The sequence below is a fragment of the Mesoplodon bidens genome (genome assembly GCF_964165515.1).
Source record: "Mesoplodon bidens genome assembly, chromosome: 6".
Lineage (NCBI taxonomy): Eukaryota > Metazoa > Chordata > Mammalia > Artiodactyla > Ziphiidae > Mesoplodon > Mesoplodon bidens.
Genome location: NC_138162.1, coordinates 17,339,885 through 17,367,291, shown reverse-complemented (window position 1 = coordinate 17,367,291; position 27,407 = coordinate 17,339,885). Strand labels below are relative to the sequence as shown.

The window sequence follows — 27,407 nt, the reverse complement described above, 5'->3', positions numbered from 1 at the left end:
TAAACTTTCTACTCACTTTAGAAGCAACCGAGAAGATACTGTGTTGTTGAATTCATAGGGCCTAGGGAAAGGAGCATGGGCTTTGGAGTTTGACCATCTTGGGTTCAAATTTGGGCTTCAGCCCTCACTGGCTGTGTGACCTGTTTCAATTTCTGAACCTCAGTTTTCTTATGTGAATGATGAGGATAATAATAGACAGCTCACAGGTGGTTGTGATGATCATGTGGCATAGTGTATATACAATGTCTGTCATCTAGAAGGGTTTCACAGACTTAGAGGCCGATCAGTTCAAGTTCATTTCCCAAGCATCTACTGATGACCTATTGGTGAGACACACATAGAGCAGAATAAGAATAGTTCTTGCTCTGCAGGAGCTTACAGGCTAGGGGGCAAAGGCGGGCTTATCCATGGCTAATTAGAATGCAAGGCAAGTTGTGCTAAGAGCTAGTACAGAGGGCACAAGATGAGGAGGGGAGTTTTGCCTGGGAAAATTAAAGACAATTTCACGGTCACAGTACAATGAGTAGATTGGATCTGCCTGGCAAGGAGAGTGCTGGGCCAGCAAAGAAATTCTAAGGACTACATCTTGAGCCCCCAACGGGTCTCGTTATTTGGCTTTATTATTCACATCTAATTTCAAGGCTTTGATGAACAATGCTTCCCTAATTTCTATTACCCACTCTGCTCTTATTTGGAGCAAACCTTTATGCCTAAACCTCCCGAACATCTCTCTCTGAATATCCCACGAGTATGACAAAACAACATGTTCAAAACTGGATGCATTATCGTCTCCTTAAAGCATCTTCTTCCTCCTTCTCCTGGGCTCCCCTAAGTATTGAAAGCACTGCCATTTAAACTGGCCAGAAACCTAGATGTCAACTTTCAGTCTTCTGTCTTCCTCCTTTACAGCAACTAAACAGCATGCAGTCCTATGTACTCTATGTCCTTAGCATTTTCACCTCTTACCCCTCATCTCTTCTGTTGTCTGCTTGTGAGATGAGGGAGGTGTAGGCACATCTTCCCATCTCACTCCCTGGTGGAACCCCCTTGAGCTGTTATAGAGCAACTGGCCACAGAATGTGGTTCACACTAGCCTGGCATCTGAGGCCTTCACAGTGGGTCCCTACATTCATACCTGCTTGCTGCTCTCTCCTACCCAGCCCAGGAGCTGGCAGGGCTGCATCCCTGCAGTGATGCCAAAGTGGGTGCTCTTCATCACGTTAATATTAGCATAGGAGCTATTTCTTTTGCATAGAAATCCACTTGTTTCCTTGTTTCCCGTCACTCACTGAGATTAATCATAAGTGTAAATCCCTCTCCCTCTAGGGAGAAAGACTGCCTACATTTGTTATGCTTCCTAAAATATCTTATTCAAACACTAGAATCTAGTAACTTGATGGTAAATTCCTTCAGGGCAGGCACTGCGTCTTCGGCTCACCACTGTATCGCAATGCCTACCACAGTGTCTGGAATGTGGTAGCATCTCAGTAAATGCATCATATCTTCCAGAAGTGATAATAACTATATTAGCAACCAGACACAGGCACTGAACTATCAAAAATCATGCCAAACAGGCCTCCCTGGTGGCGCAGTGGTTGAGGGTCCGCCTGCTGATGCAGGGGACGCGGGTTCATGTCCCGGTCTGGGAAGATCCCACATGCCACGGAGCGGCTGGGCCCATGAGCCATGGCCACTGAGCCTGCGCGTCCGGAGCCTGTGCTCCGCAACGGGAGAGGCCACAACAATGAGAGGCCCGTGTACCACAAAAAACAAACAAACAAACAAAAAAACATCATACCAACTATAGACAACCAACACTCCCAGATAAATGGACCCTAATGGAACAGGAGCCCCTGACAGTCCACTTTCAGATTTTTGTATGGGTATCTATTTTTCTTAATAATCAGTGAGCTGCTTGAGGGAAGGGATCCCATCTTTACCATCTTTATGTCTCTCCTGCCAGGTTCATTGCTCAGAACGTTGAAATTGCTTAATTTAAGAAAAGGGCTTTCTGGACAGCTGCCAGGAGGCCCATCTCCTCAGGACCCGCTGGGTCTCTGGCTTCTGGAACACGCAGGGCTGAGTCCATGCTGACGGCCCGGGCTTCAGGACAACGTGGGGTTGAGTCCACACTAACGGAAGCTGGGTCTCCTCAGGACCCATTGGGGTTTCAGCTTTGGGAAACTGGGGGGTCCAGTTCTCTCTCACAGGAGCCTGGTCTCCTCAGGACCTGCCGGGAGGTGATGTCGTTAAGGGGAAAGGTAATCGCAAGACCCAAGACATGGTAGCTATTAACATACTCCTCCCACAGTGCTTCTTAAAATCATGTGGACTCCTACAAGGGAAATAAGTATCACAACTTTGGTTGAACGTTGTCTGGCCGTGTGGCTGACACGGTCTTGGTGCTCCAGCCAGGTGTCAGGCCTGAGTTTCTGAGGTGGGAGAGCCGAATTGAGGACACTCGTCAACCAGAGACCTCCCAGCCCCATGTAATATCAAATGGCGAAAGTTTTCCCAGAGATCTCCATCTCAACGCTAAGACTCAGCTCCACTCAACGACCAGCAAGCTACAGTGCTGCACACCCTATGCCAAACAACTAGCAAGACAGGACACAACCCCATCCATTAGCAGAGGGGCTGCCTAAAATCATAATAAGGCTACAGACACCCCAAAACACACCACCAGACGTGGACCTGCCCACCAGAAAGACAAGATCCAGCCTCATCCACCAAGACACAGGCTCCAGTCCCCTCCACCAGGAAGCCTACACAACCCACTGAACCAACCTTAGCCACCGGGGGCAGAAACCAAAAACAACGGGAACTATGAACCTGCAGGTTTCAAAAAGGAGACCCCAGGCACAGTAAGTTAAGAAAAATGAGAAAACAGAGAAATACACAGCAGATGAAGGAGCAAGGCAAAAACCCACCAGACCAAACAAATGAAGAGGAAATAGGCAGTCTAACTACAAAAGAATTCAGAGTAATGATAGCAAAGATGATCCAAAATCTTGGAAATAAAATGGAGAAAATATAAGAAATGTTTAACAAGGAACTAGAAGAACTAAAGAGCAAACAAACAATGATAAACAAGACAATAAATGAAATTAAAAATTCTCTGGTAGGAATCAATAGCAGAATAACTGAGGCAGAAGAACGGATAAGTGACCTGGAAGCCAGAATGGTGGAATTCACTGCTGCAGAAGAGAATAAAGAAAAAAGAATGAAAAAAAAGAAGACAGCCTAAGAGACCTCTGGGACAACATTAAACAAAACAACATTCACATTATAGGGGTCCCAGAAGGAGAAGAGAGAGAGAAAGGACCAGATAAAATATTTGAAGATATTATCGGTGAAAACTTCCCTAACATGGGAAAGGAAATAGCCACCCAAATCCAGGAAGCGCAGAGAGTCCCATACAGGATAAACCCAAGGAGAAACACACCAAGACACATAGTAATCAAATTGGCAAAAATTAAAGACAAAGAAAAATTATTGAAAGCAGCAAGGGAGAAACGACAAATAACATACAAGGGAACTCCCATAAGGTTAACAGCTGATTTCTCAGCAGAAACTCTACAAGCCAGAAGGGAGTGGCATGAGATACTTAAAGTGATGAAAGGGAAGAACTTACAACCAAGATTACTCTACTCAGCAAGGATCTCATTCAGATTTGATGGAGAAATTAAAATCTTTACAGACAAGCAAAAGCTAAGAGAATTCAGCACCACCAAACCAGCTCTACAACAAATGCTAAAGGAACTTCTCTAAGTGGGAAACACAAGAGAAGAAAAGGAACTACAAAAACAAACGCAAAACAATTAAGAAAATGGTCATAGGAACATACATATAAATAATTACCTTAAACATGAATGGATTAAATGTTCCAACCAAAAGACACAGGCTTGCTGAATGGATACAAAAACAAGATGCATATATATGCTGTCTACAAGAGACCCACTTCAGACCTAGGGACTCATACATACTGAAAGTGAGGGGATGGAAAAAGATATTCCATGCAGATGGAAATCAAAAGAAAGCTGGGAGTAGCAATACTCATATCAGATAAAATAGACTTTAAAATACAAGAGACAGTGTTACAAGAGACAAGGAGAACACTACATGATGATGAAGGGATCAATCCAAGAAGAAGATATAACAATTGTAAATATTTATGCACCCAACATAGGAACACCTCAATACATAAGGCAAATGCTAACAGCCATACAAGGGGAAATTGACAGTAACACATTCATAGTAGGGGACTTTAACACCCCACTTTCACCAATGGACAGATCATCCAAAATGAGAATAAACAGTAAACACAAGCTTTAAATGATATATTAAACAAGATGGATTTAATTGATACTTATAGGAAATTCCATCCAAAAACAACAGAATACACTTTCTTCTCAAGTGCTCAAGGAACATTCTCCAGGATAGATCATATCTTGGGTCACAAATCAAGCCTTGGTAAATTTAAGAATGTTGAAATTGTATCAGGTATGCTTTCTGACCACAACACTATGAGACTAGATATCAATTACAGGAAAAAGTCTGTAAAAAATACAAACAAACAGAGGCTAAACAATACACCACTAAATAACCAAGAGATCACTGAAGAAACCAAAGAGGAACTCAAAAAATACCTAGAAACAAATGACAATGAAAACACCAAAACCCAAAACCTATGGGATGCAGCAAAAGCAATTCTAAGAGGGAAGTTTATAGCAATACAATCCTACCTCAAGAAACAAGAAACATCTCAAATAAACAACCTAATGTTACACCTAAAGCAATTAGAGAAAGAAGAACAAAAGAACCCCAAACTTAGCAGAAGGAAAGAAATCATAAAGATCAGATAAGAAATAACTGAAAAAGAAATGAAGGAAACGATAGCAAAGATCAATAAAACTAAAAGCTTGTGCTTTGAAGATAAACAAAACTGATAAACCATTAGCCAGAATCATCAAGAATAAAAAGGGAGAAGAGTCAATTCAATAGAATTAGAAATGAAAATGGAGAAGTAACAACTGACACTGCAGAAATACAAAGGATCATGAGAGATTACTACAAGCAACTATATGCCAATAAAATGGACAACCTGGAAGAAATGGACAAATTCTTAGAAAAGCACAACCTTCTAAGACTGAACCAGGAAGAAACAGAAAATATAAACAGACCAATCAGAAGCACTGAAATTGAGACTGCGATTAAAAATCTTCCAACAAACAAAAGCCCAGGACCACATGACTTTGCAGGTAAATCCTATCAAACATTTAGAGAAGAGCTAACCCATATCCTTCTCAAACTCTTCCAAATATAACAGAGGGAGGAACACTCCCAAACTCATTCTATGAGGCCACCATCACCCTGATACCAAAACCTGACAAAGATGTCACACAAAAAAAGAAAACTACAGGCCACTATCACTGATACACATAGATGCAAAAATCCTCAACAAAATACTAGCAAACAGAATCCAACGGCACATTAAAAGGATCACACACCATGATCAAGTGGGGTTTATCCCAGGAATGCAAGGATTCTTCAATATACGCAAATCAATCAATGTGATACACCATATTAACAAACTGAAGGATGAAAACCATATGATAATCTCAGTAGATGCAGAAAAAGCTTTTGACAAAATTCAACACCCATTTATGATAAAAAACCTCCAGAAAGTAGGCATAGAGAGAACCTACCTCAACATAATAAAGGCCATATATGACAAACCAACAGCCAACATTGTTCTCTATGGTGAAAAAGTGAAACCATTTCCACTACGATCAGGAACAAGACAAGGTTGCCCACTCTCACCACTATTATTCTACATAGTTTTGGAAGTTTTAGCCATAGCAATCAGAGAAGAAAAAGAAATAAAAGGAATCTAAATCGGAAAAGAAGAAGTAAAACTGTCAGTGTTTGCAGATGACATCATATTATACATAGAATCCTAAGGATGCTACCAGAAAACTGCTAGAGCTAATCAATGAATTTGGTAAAGTAGCAGGATACACAATTAATGCACAGAAATCTCTGGCATTCCTATACACTAATGATGAAAAATCTGAAAGAGAAATTAAGGAAACAATCCCATTTACCACTGCAACAAAAAGAATAAAATACCTAGGAATAAACCTACCTACAGAGACACAAGACCTGTATGCAGAAAACTATAAGACACTGATAAAAGAAATTAAAGATGATACAAACAGATGGAGAGATAGACCATGTTCTTGGATTGGAAGAATCAACATTGTGAAAAGGACTATACTACCCAAAGCAATCTACAGATTCAGTGCAATCCCTATCAAACTACCAATGGCATTTTTCACAGAACTGGAACAAAAATTTCACAATTTGTATGGAAACATAAAAGACCCCGAATAGCTAAAGCAGTCTTGAGAAAGAAAAACGGAGCTGGAAGAATCAGGCTCCCTGACTTCAGACTATATTTCAAAGCTACAGTAATCAAGACAGTATGGTACTGGCACAAAAACAGAAATATAGATCAACGGAACAGGATAGAAAGCCCAGAGATTAACCCACGCATATATGGTCACCTTATCTTTGATAAAGGAGGCAAGGATATACAGTGGAGAAAAGACAGCCTCTTCAATAAGTGGTGTTTGGGAAACTGGACAGCTACATGTAAAAGAATGAGATAAGAACACTCCCTCACACCATACACAAAAATAAACTCAAAATGAATTAAAGACCTAAATGTAAGGCCAGACATTATAAAACTTAGAGGAAAATATAGGCAGAACACTCTATGACATAAATCACAGCAAGATCCTTTCTGACCCACCTCCCAGAGAAATGGAAATAAAAACAAAAATAAACAAATGGGACCTAATGAAACTTCAAAGCTTTTGCACAGCAAAGGAAAACATAAACAAGAAGAAAAGACAAGCCCCAGAATGGGAGAAAATTTTGCAAATGAAGCAACAGACAAAGGATTAATCTCCAAAATTTACAATCAGTTCATGCAGCTCAATATCAAAAAAAACAAACAACCCAATCCAAAAATGGGCAGAAGACCTAAATAGACATTTCTCCAAAGAAGATATCCAGATTGCCAATAAACACATGAAAGGATGCTCAATATCACTAATCATTAGAGAAATGCAAATCAAAACTACAATGAGGTATCACGTCACACCGGTCAGAATGGCCGTCATCAAAAGTCTACAAACAATAAATGCTGGAGAGGGTGTGGAGGAAAGGGAACCCTCTTGCACTGTTGGTGCAATGTAAATAGATACAGCCACTATGGAGAACAGTATGGAGGTTCCTTAAAAAACTAAAAATGGAACTACCATCCAACCCAGCAATCTCACTACTGGGCATATACCCTGAGAAAACCATAATTCAAAAAGAGTCATGTACCACAATGTTCACTGCAGCTGTATTTACAATAGCCGGGACATGGAAGCAACCTAAGTGTCCATCAACAGATGAATGGATAAAGAAGATGTGGCACATACATACAATGGAATATTACTCAGCCATAAAAAGAAACGATATTGAGTTTTTTGTAGTGAGGTGGATGGACCTAGAGACTGCCATACAGAGTGAAGTAAGTCAGAAAGAGAAAAACAAATACTATATGCCAACATCTATATATGGAATCTAAAAAACAAAACAAAAAAAGGTTCTGAAGAACCTAGGGGCAGGAAAGGAATAAAGATGCAGACGTAGAAAATGGACTTGAGGTCATGGGGAGCGGCAAGGGTAAGCTGGGACAAAGTGAGAGCATGACATGGGCGTATACATCTTTTTACATAAAGATGTAAAAAAACCAAAAAGATGTTAAATACATACATATATAAATAAAAGAATAGGGGCTTTGGCTTTATTTACTTTTTTTTTTTTTTTTTTTTTTGCAGTATGCGGGCCTCTCACTGTTGTGGCCTCTCCTGCTGCGGAGCACAGGCTCCGGACGCTCAGGCCCAGTGGTCATGGCTCACAGGCCCAGCCGCTCCGCGGCACATGGGATCCTCCCGGACCGGGGCACGAACCCATGTCCCCTGCATCGGCAGGCGGACTCTCAACCACTGCGCCACCAGGGAAGCCCGGGGCTTTGGCTTTATTGCCAGTCTTAGAATAAGGCATAGCCTATGGTAGGGACGATTCATATATTTGTGGTTGCTATAGTTGGTGAATATTAGTTAACTAGAAGAGCAGTTAAGATAAAAAGATGGTTGTGGTGTCAGGAGACAGAAAATCTCTTAACTTAAAAGGACCACATAAAAAAAGGAACACATTTTCTCTCTCATCTGGGAGCCACCAGAAGCTGTTTCAAACTCTGATAATATCAACAGTTTCATAACTAAGTAGCAGAAGCAAGCTAACGTTGATGTTTTCTACCAGAAAGGGTATGGACTAGGCGTTGTTGCCTCGCATAGGTCTTTCCTTAAAAAGTCAACATATGACTCCTAGTCTAGATATTTAACATCCCACCCCACCCCCCGACCCCCATCCCCAGATAACAGTTAGCAGCAGCACTGAGTTTCCAGTCTAGACTCTAAGGAGGCTGTTCTGAGAGAAAGAACATGTAAACATGAGTCCAGCAGGAACCAACTCTTGGGAAGGTGAACCAGGTCCAGAGCGTGAGAAGTGAAAGGTGGTTAGAGGCGCCTGGCCTCGGGGAGTGGACTCCCTGGAAGGACAATTGTGCCCTGTGAGTGTCCAAGAAGGCATCTCTCAGACTGGCCTATGCAGCAGCAGAAACAGATGTGACCAAGACATTCCTTTCACTAATTAACCAACTACCAGACATACCACCCAGGCTCCATGGGGCTGATTTCTATTTGGGGGAAGAGGGTTGACGGGTAGGAGTAGGATTGCTTGTACTAGCTCCCTGGGCTCATGCTGGGCTAATTGCATCCCCTATATTTAAATCTCCATGGTAATCCAAGGTCTTTAAGAGTCAATACGGTGGGGAGTAAAGTCACATTAGCTTTTTGGCCCTTCGTTTTCTTATCTGGAGAATAGGAATAAAATGACATTTCCTTCAAGAGTGTTGTAAGACCTAAATGAGACAGAAAATGTCAAATGACCAGCACAGTTTCTGGCACATAGATAGGCCCTTGGTAAATGATCTTTCCAAGCCAGACATTGGTATTCATCTCCTAGCTGATGGCAGAAACCAGGACTTATTTATCTCTTTGTCCAACCCATTATCAGAACGTCCTAGGGACTGAATTATTCTTTACAGAAACTAAAGATACACAGAGTGGAGAGTGCAGGGAGAGTTTTAAGAAGCAAAGGGAGTGGAAGAGAGAATGCAGAGTAACAGCATCCTGAGGTAGCCATTTACTCAGAGAATGCCTCAAACACCACAGCTGTCTCTGAAGTCCAGGAAGAAGAACGCACGCAGGTCAAGTCTGCACTCAGGCCAGATGCCCGTGGAGCAGCCACTAGGGCTTGGGGGTTTCCATGGCAACTAGGCCTGGCAGAAACTTCACAGTGGGACTCAAACAGAGGTGACTTTTTAAGAGTTCCTGGCCTAGGGAACTGATCATCAGCACTTAGCTCTGAGTAGGGGCTGTAGACAGCGGCAAGGTAGAAACTATCTATCCCATGATACCCAACCCCTCCTCACCCAGGCTCTGCACTGCATCACAGTAAGCAGAGACAGGGAAGAGAACCTCCATTTGTTGGCTGCTTACTTCGATCCAGGAACTATGCCTAACACTTATATCCATCCATCCCTCCCGCCATCCATCCAACAAATTTTTATCGAACATCAACTTTTCCCTCACACTGTTCTAGGCACAGGGGAAAGGACAGTTAACAAAACAGCCAAAGTCCTTGAAGCTTACATTTTAGTGGAGGGAAAGTATCTCATTTAATTCTTACAGCAAACTGTTACTACCGTCTCTGTTTTGCACAGCAACAGACGGGCAGAGCGATAAGATGACTTTTCTAAGGTCACTCAATCCATACGTAGCAGAGTCAGGATTAGAACCAGTTCTTTCCATCCTCTCCCCCATGTCATACTACCTCCCACTTCCCCACAGAATAAGTGTCCCAGGATGGTATCATGTAGTTGCTGAAGGAGCATGGCCTTTGGAGACAGGTATGCCTTTGTTCAAATTCTGCCTCACCACAAAATCTCATGTGACACTTGCCCATTGACCTAACCCTGAGAAGACACAATGTCTCCATCTGAATAAATGGGAACAATGGTCTTCTTTCAGGGCTGATTTGAGGACAAAATGAGATGATGCACATAATTGGTAAAAAAGACAAAACAAAACAACAATAAATCATAGCTCCGTATCATAACAGGAGCATCCTTGGATGGCTAGGGTCATGGTTATCCCTGGTTGACATCCCAGTTTACAGTTCCCTCCCCATCACTTGCAAGGGGGCAAGCTGTGCTGTGGGAATAGAATCTCACCGGGGCGTATTGATTGCTGGAACTGGAGAAAGTTAATAATCTAATTTCCCTTTCATTTCCCCTCCCTCTTACCCCTCAACCGCTCTCATGGCAGCAGAGAACGGCATCAAATTCACTGCTTGAGAAATTCAACGGGAAATAACTCGGCATTGCTGATCCACATGCTGCCTATAATTTGGGGTTTGATTAATTCTCAGTTTGGAAATGCCAGGTTGAGAGAGGAAAAGCAAATTTAAGTTAAATTTGGAATTGAATCAATCACATTTTACAATGAAGAAAACAGATCTAACCCCATCAGACCCCTGTGTGTGGAAAACTTAAAAGCTGCTGTACTCCCACTGATTGCTTCCTCCTGATATCACGGGGCATGAGAGGCTGGGTCCTAGGCTGAGAATTCATTTCTTTCTTTAAATGGCATATGGAATTGGGGTGAGGGACAGAGATTCTAGGAACCCGGACCTTAGGGTAAAGGAGACCAAACGGTAGACATGCCACTTAGAACAAAAGAAAGGTTCGCTTCAGGTTCTGGACATAGAGATTTAAATCCAAACTCCTCCTGTTAGTAGCTTCTAACTTTTGGCAAGTCACCTACACTCTCAGAGCCTCGGTATTCTAATCTATAAAATGACAGTGATAATCCCTAACTGGTAGGCAAACTGTGTGGATTAAATGAGAGATCACAGTTATAACACCAAGCACACATACTTAGGGATCCATATACACTCTTGGTGTCATTCCTTTTATCTCAATTCCTTAAAACCCCACTGCCCAACACTTGGCATCTACATGGATATCAAGAGGCCGGTAATACTCCGGTTGAAGCTGGAATTCTGGCTTTTTTTTTTTTTTTCTGCGGTACGCGGGCCTCTCACTGTCGTGGCCTCTCCTGCTGCGGAGCACAGGCTCCGGACGCGCAGCCTCAGCGGCCATGGCTCACGGGCCTAGCCGCTCCGTGTCATGTGGGATCTTCCCAAACCGGGGCATGAACCCGTGTCCCCTGCATTGGCAGGCGGACTCTCAACCACTGCGCCACCAGGGAAGCCCTGGAATTCTGGCTTTTAACCTTAGCTGCTGGCCCCCATGGACAAGTCACCTTACTTCTCTAAGTCTCAGTCCTTATCTGGGAATTAATTTATTCAATAGGTAATTATTTAATGTGTATCTACTATGTGTCAGACCTCATTTTTTATGTCCTCCTATTAGCTCCAGTGTCTATAAGCATGTCTGGAGTATAAGCATATACTAGGTGCTCAATAAACATCTATTGAAAGAATGAGTGAATGAATAAATGCTTAAATGTTATTCCCCATTCTACCAAGAGGTGTCAGTATTGGAATATTGCTATTGGTACTTTTCTAGTCAAATGTATTCATTCACTTTCTTTAGCAAAGATTGGTCCCCGGCCAGCCAGAAATCATACAAAAAGCCCTTGAGAGGCCACCCAGCCTCCTGCATATCAGGGTGACCACCACAGATTGGTGGGGTGCCCCATTAACCTCACTGAAGACCTCATGGGATTCCTGCCACACCTGAGCTCCAGCGCCTCTGTGCTTCTCTGTGTATTTCTGGAAACTAAAATTGGGACATATCCTCGGACAAGTGCAAGTGTCACGCTGGAGGCAGAAGGAAAGAATATTTGAAATTGGGGCTTTCTCAGAACTCTGGGGAAGGCAGCCGCCTTTCCTCAGCCTGCCTCGTGTCTACATTCTGCACACACTTCTTCAGTGTGATGTGTCAGTATGGGGCATCCTTTTTGAGGCATCCTTTTTGCTGTCTTGCTCATCAGGGGCCAAGTCTCTCCTCACCCCCTGCCCCTCTATTTCTGCCATGAACTAGTTTCTTGTGTTCTCTGGCACTTTGAACCTGGCGCTCTCAAGTCCATAGTATCCTTTACAATCTCCCATCTTCCCTAGGATTTTCCTTTATAAGATCTGTGCAAGTGCTCATCCAGCCTTTGCATTCTTCCAGAGACTGCAAACTCACCCCCTGCGAAGCAGCAATTCTATATTCAGACAGTTGTACTGAACAGTCCTAGAATCTCACTCTGTGAGCCAACTTCTGCTGTCCAAGTCAAATAGGAGGTACCCAAGACCTCCTCCTTCAGGCTATTTAGTTAGTTAAAGGTGGCCATGCAGTTGCCTTGGGCTTTCTTTCCTCCAAACCAAATATTGCTAGTTTTACTTTATTTCTCTGAAGTCGTATTTTGAGTCTCCTTATTATACTTTGCATAGATTTGCTTTTTCTACAGTGGCTTTCCTAGCAAAGAATATCATCATCATCATCATAACTAACATTTATAAAAAACACTTTTGTACCAGAAAATATAATTAAACATTTTTCACGTAATATCTCACGTATCTTCACAGAAACCTCTAAAATGCTGTCTACTCTCCCCCACATTTGAAGCAAGAGGAAACTGAGGCCACTGCTTGCTAAAGGCCGTACAGCTCAAAGGTAATAGGGCTGAAATTTCAAAAGAAAAACTGACTTCAGAACCCAAGTTCTTAACCATTATGCTCCACAATTTCTCCATCAGTATGCTATATGTGGCCTGAGCCAAGCAGAGTCAACCCTAAGTGTCAATCTGCTGACAGACCTCAGCTTGCCCTGTGGACCTATGGTGACTATGGGTGGATGCATGGTGGCTTCACTGTCCTACCTCATACTGACCACAGGTCTTTAAGGAGACCTCTGCATCACCAGAGAGAGGCTTACAAGGAGGGCAGATGGTGGGAGGGGCAAGCTAGATGGCTGTTTCTTTTCCTCTCTGAGCCCGAGAAAATAGTTCAGTTGAGCTGTCTGGGGCCAGTCACTATCCATGAGGCCCCTGGGGAGCCCCTTGGGCTGGCTCTGCCCCGTGGATGAGGAGCGTGTCTGTAGTGCAGGCTTGGATCACCCAAGAAAGGCACTGACAGCAGACACTGAATGGGGCTACACACAGCTGGCTCTTTGGATTTCTCTGTGGCAGTTGCAGACACCTGTTCCTGGAAGTGTGAAGGTAACTTCAAGACGATGACAGTGGTGTGGTGACAATGGTGTTGGTGATGAGGATGGCATGCCATATTTTTCCAATTCTTGTTAGTTTACAAATTATTCACAAATATTTCATTCACTTTGCACCAAAACCCAGTGCAGTGGGTGTTGCTATTATCTCCAGGATACAAATGAGGAACAAGACTTAATGGTGAACTCACATTTAGGCACCAAGGGAATAACTGGGCCTGAGAGCCACATCTCCTGACCTGCAGCCTACTGCTCTTTCCATGACACTTGACCCAGGTCTCATTGGTGAAATGTGAAGGTAGGATTAGAATCTGTGAGCCCTACCTCCAGAACCACTGACCACACAAGTGTATCCAAATGTCCCACAGAGCCAGTGCAGTATTGCCCACAAAACAAAATGTATCTTAAAAGAAAAAAGACATCAGTTTTCAAAAATTTCTGGGATATGCTCTATTCTATAATCAACTCTTAAGGTGCAAGAGTATATATCTGATATTAAACTCTCTGAAAAGGTCTACATTAAATTCTCTTTAGCAGAATTTAACCCAGTGTTTCCCCAAAGTATTGCTATACTGCAGAACCATTGTTCTATGGAACAAAGTAGGGAGAATAATGAGCTACTTTAATAGTTCATACAAAGGTGACTGTTAGGAATATCAGCAGTTCCCACTAATTAACTGTGGCTGCTATGCCAGACACTGGGTTAAAGATTTTACTTACATTTGCCTACTTAAACTTTTCAACAGTCTTGCAAGGCGGAGATGACTGTCTCTGTCTAAAAGAGGGAAAACCAAGCCTTAACCACTGGCAAGTGATGGAGGACAGTTTCATAGTCAGTCTTGCCTGACTACAAGTTCTGTACCCATCTGGTTCCTAGGTATAGTTTTACACTAACATGAAAAGATACCTGCACCCCCATGTTCACAGTAGCATTATTTACAATAGCCAAGACATGGAAACAACCTAACTGTCCATCCACAGCTAAAGAAATTATGAGATATACACATACACACACCCCAGAATATTAGTTAGCCATAAAAAAATGAGGAAATCCTGCCGTGTGCAAAAACATGGATGGACCCTGAGGGCATAATGCTAAGTGAAATAAGTCAGCCAGAGAAAAATAAATACTGTATGATCTCACTTATCTATGGAATCTAAAAAAAAACAAAACTATGCAAAAAGAGATCAGATTTCTGGTTACCATGGCTGGTGGGTGGGAAGAAGGGGAATTGGAAGACCGGTGAACAAAAGGTACAAATTCCAGTTATAAGATAAATAAGTACTAGGGTTGATGACATCAACATGATGACATGCAGTTAACCCTGAGGTATAATACATATGAAAGTGTGAAGAGGGTAAATTCTAAAAGTGCTTGTCACAAGGAAAACATATTTTTCCCTTCTTTTTTGCTTTTTCTTTTTATTGTATCTGAGATGATGGATGCTAAGTAAACTTATTGCAGTAATCACTTTATAAAATATGTAGGTCAAATCATTTTGTTGCACACCTTAAACTTATACTGTGATGTACATCAATTATATGTCAGCAAAGCTAGAAAAATTTTTTTAAGGAAAATGGACTTCAGAGTCACAAGAAAATATGTGCAAGAAAGGAAAAGAGGCAGGTACAAGAGGCCAGTGTAGAAAGTTAAATACTATTCAACAATTTAACAGGCTGATGGAATGCATTAGGGGAAAGAAAAAGATGCTATACTCCCTAGGTGAAATAGCAGTGTGTGAATGAGAAACCGTGAGATGATTCAAAAGAGATAAAGTTCTAGAAAGGCTCAGAAATAAATGGGAAAGAAGGAGGAAGAAAAGGTCACACATGAGTTTCAGATTCACAGGTGATCATCAGCTGGTACTGACTTCCAAAAGAAAAAAAAAAGTTAAGATACCTGTGTTTGATCCCTGGGTTCACCCTCTTAGACTGTAGACTGTTTCACTGCATCCACCACCTTCAGCCCACATCACTGATGCAAAGGGGAGTGGCAAGGAAGAGTAGGGACCAAGCAGTGGGTGCAAACGGACAGAGCAAAAAGCAGCCACGGGTTTCCATGGCTACCAAGGAAGATCAGGGCCAATCACCTCCCATCTTCTTGAAAGACACATTTCTAGCTGCTTTTTCTCAGAGCTTGCCAAAGAAGTCACTGTTCCATTCTCTTAGAAGATGTCACTGAACTTTGGTTCAAGGTTTGTGAAAGCAGGAGGAGAGGAATGCTGTTTATTGTGCATTTCATATTTACGAGGTCTGCGGTGGTGGCTTTTACCACCAGAAACCCTTTTATTTCCCATGTCTACTGTCAATGAGGCTGTTATTTGACACTGGTGGAAATGGAAACTCAGAGTTTAACTGACTTGCCCAACGGCTCAGAACTAGCAAGGGGCAGAGATGGAATAGCAACCAAGACCTACTGACCCGCAAACTCAATGTTTCCTCCATTGCATCGCACTGCCTCCAAAGGAAGGGGGCTTCCTCAAACCTCCGTGTGCCTTCCTCCCCACCTCTTTCTCCTGATTCTCGGATTGTACCTGAGAAGTAACGGGAAATAAGGCTCTGCCTGATGTTCCATAAACCCCCTGTCACAGTTCAATCTGCCTGTCCCTTTCCTTGTATCAAGCTGCATGCATTCCCTACACCTATGTGTTGTCCTGCCTACTTTTCTTAACATGTCAAAGGGAGACCAACTTGTCAAGACCAGAGAACTCCCATCTCCTGGAAGTCTGCCCTAAGCATCACAACTCACAGGAACGCCAAATTCCCCTTAACTCCTGCCACATGTATCATCTGTTTTAATCTGAATCACAGAAACTCACGATCACAGGGGACTAAAAGGGCTTTGACCCTAACATATAACACAATAATACAGGTAGTTTCCTACAATGCTCCCCGCCATGGTCATCCAACCTGTGTTTGAGTATCACCTAAACGGGGAGCTGATTAGCTCAGAAGAAAACCCACTTAATTGCTGCTGCTGATGATAATCTTTTCTTTTAAAGCACTCACTATGTATGACATGTGGTGCAAAATATTTTACAGATATCACTTGAGTCAATCGATCATAAAGTTTTGTCAGCTCCTCATTTTACAAATAAGAAAATTGAGTTTAGCCCAAGTCTAGAAGGTTATTGAGCCCCAAAGAATTCAAATCCACATCTAGATCCCAAAGGGCAAAGTCTAAAGCACAGAAGAGTAAAGTAAAAATGGGGACATTCAAGGTTAGAGAAACTCGCTGCATTATTTTCCGGCTGACCTTCAAAAAGTCTCATTAGCCTAATCCATAAAATGTGAATGGCATCTACTCCACAGGGTCATTAGAAAGATTAGGTAGGAAAATATACATTGTATAGTAGGTGCTCAATACATAGTAACTTTTATCATCATCATCATTAAATATAAGACCAATAAATGTAGAGACTGACCTTTGAATCCAGGAAACTATCTGTATAAATTCAGGATGGGTCAGAAGTGGGAAAAGGATCATGTGGTCAAAAGGGCAGTGAGTTTCTACTAAGAGAAGGTTCAAACACATACAGAGTAACTACTACATGCTAAGCCTCTCCTGGGCCCTTTGCATCCACTCTTCAGTTTGCTCTTCACAACAACCCTTGAGTCCCCATTTTATGGAGCAGGGAAATGGAGCTTAGGGAGGAGAAATGGTTTGCTCAGGGTCACAGGCCTAGTAAGCTGCAGAGCTGGTAATGTAACTCAGGTCTGTGTGATGCTCTAAGCAAGACACAGACAAGTGGTCCATGGTCTGAAGACAGTAACCAGGGTTAGACTGGAGATTATGTCAGGAGAGGACACCAGAGGAAGGATACAGGATATTTAGCCTGGAAACAAGGAAGATTCAGGCAGAGGGGCCTCTTAACGAGGATGTTGCGGAAGACACACAAATGTAGCAAAAGGGAAAGGAAAAAGATATTCCACATGAGCAACCATTGTGAACCAAGGCTCGGAGCTTGACTTGTATTGTTCAAAAACAGCCCTCTGAGTTAAGTACCATGATCTCTAATTTATAAATGAGGAAAATGAAGCTCAGAGTGATCAGACCCTTGTTCCAAGCTGCACAAACAATCAGAGGCAGAGTTGGGATTCAACCTAGGTCCACCTGACCCAAGAAATACCCTTATTCTTCATACCAGGGCTTGTTTACCATAAGACTCTTGCAAATCTAAGAAACTAGAAGGAGCTTTGGCCCGAGGAAGCAGATTCTCAAACCAAGGGTCTTGCTCCGCACCCAAAGCCTCACTCTTATAAAGGAAGGAATTGGGGTCCCATGAGGGGACTAGAGGACTCTGCCCTTTCCTGGGTGCCGGAGTTGGGCTGCTCATCACCTGGGAACTTGGTTGGGAAAAACGCACTCGTCTCCAGCTCTTTACATAGAGGGGCACTTTCCTCCTTGGTTTTCAATTCCGCCGTCTCCTCTTCAGACCACTAAATTTCAGAAAAAGCACACGGCACTGTGTTTAAAGAGCCAACTGGAGATAAACACCTTTGCCTTTAGACCTTTGAGGAGGGAATATAAAAGAGAATAAAAGAAGAAAAGAGGAAAAAGTGTTCCCGTGAAGCGTTTCTGCCCAAATACATTTCCATACAGAGGCCTCTACCCATTTCAGGCTGACATTCTGGGCCTAAACCTTTCAAACCTGCTGGTTGAAAGACGCCACCTCCAACAGAACAATAGTGGTCTTTGCCCAAGGGCCATGCTAGACCCACATTCGGTCTCATCCTTCAGTGACAAGGGCAGGCCTGAGGGTGCTGTGCAAAGAGCTCTGTTCTGGAAGTCTAGAGACCAAACTTGAACACCACTCTGCCACCATTCACTATGAAACCTTCGGAAAAATCCCTCCCTTCTCTGGACTTCCGTCTCCCCGCCTGTAACAGGAGAAATCCATCCATTCAATGAATATTTACTGAGAGTCCATTCTTCACTGAGCTCTGTGAGTAGGGGATCCAGAGATCAGAGTCATCAAGGGCCTCAATGTTCAGTGGGATAGCAGGTCTCCAAACAGAGAAAGTAATGCAAGGGGATCACCATGGTGGCAGAGGTCAGTGCAGGTTTGGAGGTCAGAGAATCATTCCTCAGAGTCGAGGCTTGTAACGTGAGACTTAGCCAAGTAGGAAAACAGAGCCTGTGGTCCAGGAGAATGGAACAGCAAAGGTGAACAGGGCATTGCACATAAACTGGAATGGCAGGGGGTACCTGTAGTAAAATGCAGGCAGAAGAAGCAAGAGAGGTAGTAAGGGGCACACAAAGAAAGTCACGGTCCACTGCCAGGAGAGTGGGCTTTATCGAGACGATGTAGTCAGTCCTTTCAGGCCAGCTCTCCCCGGCACTGTGCAAAGCTAAAGCATGCCCTCATTTATTCACTTTGTCCACAAAGATGTTCTAGGTATCTAGTAAGTGCCAAACATTGTGTTGGGTGCTGGGGATGCTGCAGGAACTTCATGATCTCAAGGGGTGGGACCCAAAGACCTTGTGACAAAGGATGAGATCTACAACTGTACCTCTGGAGCGGAGGAGACGGAGAGGCACTGGGTTAGAGGCACAAAACTTATCCTGCAAAGACACTCCATAACACACCAGAGGACGTTTACACCAGAGGAGGCTGAAGAACATCCTGGATAGAATTTGAGAACCTGAAGCTTGGTGATAAATCGTTCTTCAAGTGTATGGATGCAAATTAGCATGAGTCGCCTGAAATCAAAGAAAGACCTGGTTTGGAGAAAAGGAAAGAGGGCAAGTGGACAAAGGGAGGCAGCTTCTAAAACGGCTCCCAGGGGCTTCTCTGGTGGCGCAGTGGTTAGGAATCTGCCTGCCAGTGCAGAGGACACGGGTTTGAGCCCTGGTCTGGGAAGATCCCACATGCTGCGGAGCAACTAAGCCCATGCGCCACAACTGCTGAAGCCCGCACGCAACGAGAAGCCCCTGCTCGCCGCAACTAGAGAAAGCCTGCGCATAGCAACGAAGACCCAATGCAGCGAAAAATAAATTAATTAATTAAGAAAAACCAAAACAAAACCGGGCCCCAGTGGTTCCCACCTCCTGGTATTCACACCCGGGTGTAATCCCCTCCCCTACAGACTTGCTTCCCTCAGGAGGTCTATAGCAAAATTATGGTATGTCACTTCCAACAGTAGGGTGGGTACAAAAGATTGCGCCTTCCTTTTTTCTTACACTCTCTGGCTTTTCTCACTTTCTTGCTCTGCTGAAGCCAGATGTTATGTTGTGAGCTGCCCCCTAGAGAGGCCCACAAGACAAGGAGCTGAGGGTGGCTCATGGAACAGATCCTGCGACAACCTCATGAGGAAGCTGGGAAGCAGGTCGTTCCCCAGCGAAGCCTGGAGAGGAGACCACAGCCCTGGTTGACAACATCACTGTAACCTCAAGAGAAACTCTGAGCTGGAGGACCAGTTACGTGGTGCCTGGACCCCTGACTCAGAGAATAAATGTTGGTTGAGGTAATAAATGTTAATAGATAAATGCTGGTTGAGATAAGAAATGAGAGGATACCCATCTGCTGTTTTAACTTGCTAATGTTGGGATAATTTGTTACATAGAAACAGACAACTAATCCTGGGGCCTACTTGAATGAATGACTGAGAGAGGCTGCAGAGTCGGCATCCCTAGCAGGAAACTCGGGGTCCTTGAGGTTCAGAAGAGACCTCCAGTCATTGCACAAAGGGTGCCTGAGCACTTGTGTGTGCTATGCCCTGGGCAAGTCTCAGGACTCGCCAGGGAGCCGGGCACGGCCCAAACCTGCAGGGGCACAGTCAGGTACGCGAGAAGGTTAGGAGATGACATAATTGCACTGTACCTGGATAACTGCTAGGTTGTTTTATTAAACACTTCACACCCTAGTAAGAGCTGAGAGGGAGGGGCTGCTGAAGCGTGCTTGACAAAATCAGGGCTGGCTTCACAGGGGAGGAAGCCCCTTTTATCTGTATAAAGGCATCTCTCTCTCTCTTTCTCTCTGCAAGATCCTGTGTTCACACACTGATCCCAGAAGTGAAGTTGGTGAAATGGAAGGCTTATGAGCTTTGCAGTCAGACCAATTAAGCTTGAAACCCAACTCAATAATTTCTCAACAATGTGAACTTAGGAAGTCAATAAAAAAGAAGGATTAAGATCATAGCCCTTAACTTCACACCGAGCTGGGATCAAGCACTGGCACCGCCCATTACTACTTGAAGTTGCTGGTTCAATATGATCTTTCTATGTTTCAGTGTCCCCATTTCTAAAATAGGAATAATTAAAATGCCTACTTCACAAGATTACTTGAGTGAAAACAAAAAGTTTTCAGCACAGTGGCTGATAATAAGAAAGGTGCAATGATAGCGAGTAATGCTGGGAAAGTTACTTAACTTTTTATGTGTCTTTATGCTTGCAAAGTTCTCAGCACCTTGTATGGTACATACTGCGTGTTCTTAGCTGCTCTACCTGTTAATGTTACCAGCGGAGGCCTTGGACCCAATGGCTTGTCAGGCTTCCTCCTAGACTAAGGGCTGGCCAGCAATGGTGCATTCAAGTCACACATCCTTGTGTATTTTTTTTTTTGTGGTACGCAGGCCTCTTACTGTTGTGGCCTCTCCCGTTGCGGAGCACAGGCTCCGGACGCGCAGGCTCAGCGTCCACGGCTCACGGGCCTAGCCGCTCTGCGGTATGTGGGATCTTCCCGGACCGGGGCACGAACCCGTGCCCGCTGCATCGGCAGGCGGGCTCTCAAACACTGTGCCACCAGGGAAGCCCCATCCTTGTGTATTTATAAAAATGCTCCCTAGCCCACCCCCAGGGGCACTTAGTTCCTTGTGCTGGGATGGTAGGACACAAATTACTTCTGCAGCAGGAGCTGTGCAGAGGCATCACTCAGATAGAGATGGCAGGGACACAGTAGCAGTGGTTCCCTAAGTAACCGTAATTCAGGTGCTACACACACCTGGAGCTTCCTGCATGTACCGCTAAACTCATGGGACAGCAATAATAGTAACAACATTAGCGCATATTTATTTATACAATGTCCACATCTGAACATCCTAAAGAGCTAAAATAGAAGCCCTACTCAATTTCAGAGAAATCTATGAATATATGTGAGGATGTGAATATATGTGCAAGTGTATAGGAATTGAGGTTAGGATGTATGTATGCTTAGAAGAGAAATAACAGCAGCCCTGGGAATCGTAAGTATGACTTTCTTCTTCTCCTTCAATCATCCACCAGGGCCACCATTAGCAAGGCTGCTTTCTTCTTGGTTTTCTAGTAGTCACCAGCTCAAAGAATAGAAAATACCATTGCAAAAGTCAGCAGAGTTCAAATTCCCAGATTCACCAGTTTCTGGCTACATGACCTCGGGATGCTCATTTCTTTTTTTGTAGTGTCTGGTTCCTCAAATGATAAAATGGGCATAAGAATGTCTTGGTTGGTCCTATTCAAAGTTTAGTGTGGGAAGTAGATCCTCCCTCCTTCCTTCTCTCCCTGCCTTCGTATTTCAACCTACAAAGGATAGGATATAGCGAAAGTTCATTGTTTTTTATAGACTAATCATCCAATTGGCTATTTGCAAAGTTATTTAGCAAAATCCTATAACTAGGGAGAGAAGAATATAAACCTGCCATTCCCCCCATGAGACTCCACCTTGCTCAAAGGCATGTACCCTGCCTTATACTCTCCACCACTGGACCTGGTACTGAGTAGCAGCTAAATTAATATTTGGTTAATGAACAAATGGATGAACCAATGAACAGAAAAGTTTCCAACCAATGACTTATTTTAAAGAGAAGGAGCAGCTTTCACGGGTACTTTCCAAGGAGGAAAAATAAAATCCAGGCATTACCTCCCCCTTGATGAAGAGAATGAAGTAAGCATGAGTTTCACATGAAATATCACTTTGTCTCCCAATAAAATAATAATAGCTACCATGGTTAAGCACTTAACTCTGTGCTGAGTCCTGGACTAAGGGCTTTACATGGAGTTATTTCATTTAATCTTTAGAACACTCTGTGATGGAGTTACTGTTAAGACACCCATTTTAGAGAGGCAAAAAAAGGAAGCCCTATGAATGCAACTGCCTACCTGAGATCACAGAGCTAATAAAACTTAAAACTGAAGATGGCTGACCCCACAGTGAAGCCCCCCAAACTCTCTGTCACATTGCCTCCCAGGTGACAGCCTTCTGACCCATGAGAGGAGACCTCCCAAGCCTACGTAGCTACCTCTCCAGCACTGCGGGGCAGATGGAGCCAACACAGAAACAGATGTGGCCCCCACTCTCATGAATTTCTCCATCTGGTGAGGGTGGGCATTGACAGATGTGAATATATCATGTGCACTCTGCTTCATGCTAGAGCGCAGAAGAACAGGGTGGGATGAGGGACCTCTTTTAGCAAGGGGCAGTTAAGCCCAGTCCTGATAGGGGGAGGAGGGGTGTTCCAAGCAGCAGGATGGATGTTCCAGGGTGGAATGCAGTGGCAACAGTGATGTGTGACATGAGATGAGGATGGATAGGTGGGCAGGAACATGCAAAGCTCTGCAGGCCAGGTTAAGAGGTTTGCTCTTAACCCTAAGGAACAGGAGAACAACTAAAAGGTGCTGAGAAGGAGGGGGCGTGACGAAGTTATGGGTTATGCTGCTCAGTCTGGCTGCTGGGGGACAGTGGTGTCATGACCAGAGTGGTGGTGAGGAGAAAGAGGTGGCATGACTTGACTGTGGTGGCAACATTGGGGCTGGAGAAACGTCATCAAATGCAAAGCATGTCTGAAGGCAGAGTTGCTGGCTTGTGATGGGTCAGAAAGGGAAAGCAGGGATAAGTAGGGTTTTGACATCTCCACCCAAACTGTACTTTCAGGCAGAATTTCTTCAACAGGTCATCTCATTGTCATAGAGAAGTACAGATAAGCACACAGAATCTCCTAGTAAGAGGATGTTGTGTTCTTCTTATTTCAGGGCTGAAGACAGTATTTCCCATCCTCCTCTCTAGTTTTGATTATTCATGAATCATTCAATTGTTTATTTATTCTTTGATCAACAAATATGTACCGAGTTTCTGTATTTCCTCTATGGGCCAGACTATGTGAGATGCAGGGAAAGACAAGATAGCAATTCCTAGGAGATACATCCCGGGTTGGTCAGTGGGACTGGAGCAATGGCATACTGGAACTGGCTCCAGCTGACTCAAGAGAGCTAATTGTTAAATATTCAGGGATGCTGCTTGGTACTTGTTAAATCTATGACTTGAAATGACATGGTAGGAGAATGTACACCATAGAAATAAGCAAATGCTGTAAATAAGCCTTTTTACATTTTCTCAGAGAGCCAGCCTGCCAGCATACCACTGGGTTAGAACAAGTTGCCTCAATGGGGCTGGCAGTCTGTGGGTTCATCTTCCAAGTTCAGAGAATTCAGAAATATGTGCAGAAGCCTAGGTCACGGGTACAGAGTACACACCAATCTTTTTTAAGAACTCTAAGCATTTCAGGGCCAGATCATAGACTAGAGTCAGACAGACCTGGGTGTGTATCCTGCTGTGAGCACTTACTGAAGATCCAGATCAGGCAGTCTACTTTACTATTTTGACTTTCATTCCCCTGCCTTTAAATTGGGGACAATGTATACATACTATATGCTTGTGCTTTGCATAGTGCCTGGTATTTAGTAAGCACTCAATGAATGCTATGCATTATTATTATTGTTCTTTTTTTCCCCCTATTATTTTCTAGCCTTTTCTCCCAACCCATTTCACTCCTGATATCCTTAGTAGCATCCAGCCTTAACTTATACACTCCCTGGAGCAGGAATCACACAACTCTCACTGCAACCCATTACATCTCTAGTCAGCTCTGAGTATAAGAAAGATAATTTTGTAACCAGAAGACAGTGTAATTTCTACCAATAGTATTCATTTATCTAATAATGTGTTATGAAAATATTTGCTACATCCACATTTAAATTATTCAAGTTGCACCAAGGCTATAGACCAAAACAACCAACAGTGCAATATAAATTGTGTCTACTCTGCTGATGAACTTGTAAAAGGAGACCACTGGCTCTGGGACTAGAAGGCCTGGGTTTAAATTCCAGCTTGATATTTACTAGCTGTGTGATTTCAGGCAAATTATGTAACCTCTCTTTGCTTTAATATCCTCATTTGTATATTCGTACTCTATAGGTATTTGTCAAAGATCAACTTAATCAACATGTCTTCCATGTTTACAAAAGTATCTGATAAATATAAGCTAAACATGCCTCATGGTGGTTAAGAATCCGCCTGCCAATGCAGGGGAAATGGGTTCAATCCCTGGTCAGGGAAGATCCCACATGCCGCGGAGCAACTAAGCCCGTGCGCCACAACTACTGAGCCTGTGCTCTAGGGCCCGCGAGGCGCAACTACTGAGCCCACGTGCCACAGCTACCGAAGCCTGCGTGCCTAGAGCCTGTGCTCTGCAACAAGAGAAGCCACCACAATGAGAAGCCCGCACACTGTAACAAAGAGTAGCTCCTGCTCGCCGCAACTAGAGAAAGCCCGCACACAGCAACGAACACCCAACACAGCCAAGAAAAAGTAAATCAATAAAATAAATTTTTTAAAAATTGTGTATTATGTACATTATGTGATTTGTTGTATAAATTATTGATGCCAGTCCAGGCTGCGGCTTGTTTACATTCTCTGAACATGAAAATAAATACTGTCATCCTTGAACTTTCAGTGGGAGAATGAAAAGGGGGAGAAGGTCCTCAATTCAGTCCTCACGAGCCTTTCTTGCCCCTGGGAAAGGAGCCATCTAGTCTAATAGTTTCTTTACCCACATTATTATGCTTCAATCTCATTACAACACTGTCAGTACTTCTACAGATCAAGGAAGCTGTGTTACTTGCCCGAAGCCTTGAAGGTGCTAAGTGGGGTGGAGCTGGGACTTTACACCAGGTTGAAGTTCAAAGGATAAGCCCTCCCTGTGCAGTACATTGAACTCTGCACAGCAGGGAGCATGACCCTATTTGGGGCCAAGTCCATCAGGACTGGCCCCACAGTGAGGCTGCTGAGTGGCCCAGCCTGCCCCCAACGCCATTCTCATGGACTTAAGGTGTCATCCACCCCTGCCTACCTGCCTGATCCAGTCACCATTAGAGCATCTTCTCACCTTTCAGGAGCACAGGGCCACCACTACCACTACACAGCCACTCTTAAACCACTAACCAATACCTAGACCCTAGAAAGCAGCTCTCTTTCAATCATATCTTCACCTTATTGAGCAGATCCAGCTTTGCTTGCTCCCTAGCTCAGAATCCCCTACAGGGCTTGTTGTAGATACAGTGCTCTGGCCCCATGATAAGACCTACTGAACAAGACTCTCTGGGGTGAGGTCCAGAAATCTGATATTTAAACTTTTTTTTTTCCTCCTAGAATTGTTCACCATTATTCCTGCAGATGGAAAATCAAAGAAAGGTACTATTAAATCAACTATACTCCACTAAAACTTAATTTTAAAATATTCCTATAAAAAACCCATAGAGATTCTCATTAGTTATCTATTTTATACATAGTATCAGTTGTGTATATATGTCAATTCCAAGCTCCCAAAACATCCCAACCCCCCCTTCCCCCTTCGGTCTCCATACGTTTGTTCTCTATGTCTATATTTCTGTTTCTTCTTTGTAAATAAGATCATCTATACCAATTTTTTCAGATTCCACATATATGTGTTGCTATACGATATTCATTTTTCTCTTTCTGACTTACTTCACTTTGTATGACAGTCTCTAGGTCCACCCACATCTCTACAAATGACCCAATTTTGTTCCTTTTTATGGCAAAAAAATTTTTAAAAATTAAAATTCACATATTCAGAGGAAAAAAAAGAAAAAGAAAAAAAGAAAAAACCAAAACATATAGAGATGAGCTGTACATTCAGTGGAATCTACACCCAAGCCCCAAGCCATGCCCTTGGGTGCCCATGGATGCTGATACCTTCAGAGCAATGGTGATGGTGTGTGTCTGACTGTGTGTGTGCATGCGTGCTCCCACGCCCACAAATCCTCTTCCAGCACACTGTATAGAAACACAGAAGACGTATTTCTTTAAAATTAACTTCATAAAGGATATTTATATGTAGTGAATGTGATACTATTCATATTTCTCATACATAACAGATTAATTAGGTTTGGAGACAAGACTGGAAACTTAATCCATATTCAGAATCTTATCAATTTGCAGGAAGACTATGCAACCTTTTGAGGGGCCAACCTTGGCTCCAAACTGCCACTTTTACTATTGCCATAGCTCAGGCACACCAGGGTAGAGGTTAGACAGAATGCTGTGTGCAGCCTTAGAAGCTAACCAACCCTGGTGTACTCTCTTACTTCAAGTGCATTCTACATAAGTACTCTTTTTATGAAATTGCCTTGGAACCCAACCACCTTAGTTTGCACAGGCTTTTATTATATACTTGCTATGTCAGGCATAAGTCTAATTCAAATATATCGCATGGTAGAGTGCCAAGTAGGGCTATTCTTAGATATAACCACACTTTATAACCTCGCCACCCTTAAGGTACATTTTTTTCAGGTTAAAGAACCATTTAGGGATCATCTGGGCACCTGGTAGGCATCTCAATAGTACGGTAATGTTTTTTTTGTTTTGTTTTGTTTTTACATCTTTATTGGAGTATAACTGCTTTACAATGGTGTGTTAGCTTCTGCTTTATAACAAAGTGAATCAGTTATACATATACATATGTTCCCATATCTCTTCCCTCTCACGTCTCCCTCCCTCCCACCCTCCCCATCCCACCCCTCTAGGTGGTCACAAAGCACGGAGCTGATCTCCCTGTGCTATGCGGCTGCTTCTTCCCACTAGCTATCTAGAGAATGGACTTGAGGATATGGGGAGAGGGAGGGGTGAGCTGTGACAAGGCGAGAGAGAGGCATGGACATATATACACTACCAAATGTAAAATACGGTAATTTTTTTTTTTTTTGGGGGGTACGCGG

At 43.3% G+C, this 27,407-nt stretch overlaps 1 protein-coding gene across 3 annotated transcripts in view; it reads right to left on the bottom strand.

Moving 5' to 3' along the window:
• Nucleotides 1–27,407, bottom strand: part of ASTN2 (astrotactin 2) — a gene marked incomplete at its 5' end in the record, with an annotated part of 938,059 nt that overhangs the window by 562,807 nt on the left and 347,845 nt on the right. The window lies entirely within an intron of this gene.